Source organism: Eriocheir sinensis, unplaced genomic scaffold (assembly GCF_024679095.1).
Source record: "Eriocheir sinensis breed Jianghai 21 unplaced genomic scaffold, ASM2467909v1 Scaffold61, whole genome shotgun sequence".
Classification (NCBI taxonomy): domain Eukaryota; kingdom Metazoa; phylum Arthropoda; class Malacostraca; order Decapoda; family Varunidae; genus Eriocheir; species Eriocheir sinensis.
In genome coordinates, this window is record NW_026111954.1 from 233,622 (window position 1) to 235,000 (window position 1,379).

The following is a 1,379-nucleotide window of genomic DNA, read 5'->3' on the forward strand; positions in this document are numbered from 1 at the left end:
GTAGATCACAGGCAATACTGTAATTAGCACTAGTATGTGAGAGACCTTGAACTACTGATTTAGCTTCTCCTTCTAATAGAGACACCAGATAAGTAAACTTGCTTATAACTGGAATCTCTGTGTCATCTATGTGAGAGCTAAACTGATCCCAGAAGGACTGCCAATCTGTAACATCTCCTTTAAACTTTGGCAGTTCAAGCTTGGGTAACTTCACTTCAGGTGACTTGCCAGTTGTAGAAGTACTCCCAACAGAACCTAATTCAATCTGACTGGCCTTCATTAGTTCTTGTAACTTCTCATTAGCACGTAGCCAATTCTCTTGACTGGCACGTCTGTAGCTGTCTGCTTCATCTATGCATTGATCTAGGTCACCGTCGTCTACTAGAAGTTCAAGTTCAGCCTGTCTCTCATCTAAAGTGCTTAATCTACGGTCAAAGGTCTCTATGGCTCTTCTCAACGCAAATTCACTGATGCTGGGTTTGTTTAGTAAGTCCTTTCAGGCTGTGGACTGTCTGGTAACCCAGCCTCGGGCAGCCGCCCTTTTCTTTGTTGCTTCTTCCTTCCCTTCCCCCATTCTGACAGGTTATCTTAGCCACTACTACTCACAGGAAAGTCTTGAAGGCTCCACTTACCGGGTCTGGGCACCAAATGTTGAAATTATCAACACCGTGGCTAAGATCTGGAGGTGAACGGAGGGTAGAGAAAGGGCTGGTGGCGGCTTGGTCTCTCTTCTTGCTGAGACGTGTTTATTTTCAACGACAGGAACTTGTACAGACAAAACCCGAGAAAGGCAAATATATACCTATCTCAGTTCAACTAAGAATACAATACTTGATTTACAGAAACTAAATGAAATTAATTATAATAAAGGAAAATAATGGATTCAGTAATTTCAGCTTAAACTTCTGGATTTATAAAAAAAAATATGTGGAGGAGTAATTAAAGAAACTGTACTTTACATGGGAAACTTAAATAACTTCTTCACTAACTTCAACAATTTCCAAAGGACAAAAAGGATATCAATCGGGTTTTCATGCGGGTTTCATCACGTTCAGGGTACAGGAGAAGGGTCAAACTATCACCAGGGTCTTTAAGCAATCCCTGGAAATGACCCAAACTCCCACGAGAACGGTATCAAATATGTGTTTCCTGGGCGCCGCATCGCTTGAGTATATGGACTTGAAGGGAAAGTTTGCCCGATCCCTTCTTGGGAGTTCACGAATACACTCTGAAGCAGATTAGCCGAACGAAGATTAAAAGGGAATGAGACGTGAAATTAATCATAGGAGAACCGAGAGGGAGTTTACGACTAACACCTGTTGATGCCGCGTGGACCAAGAGGAACACACAGCCAGGCACAGAACATATGGGACGCAGAA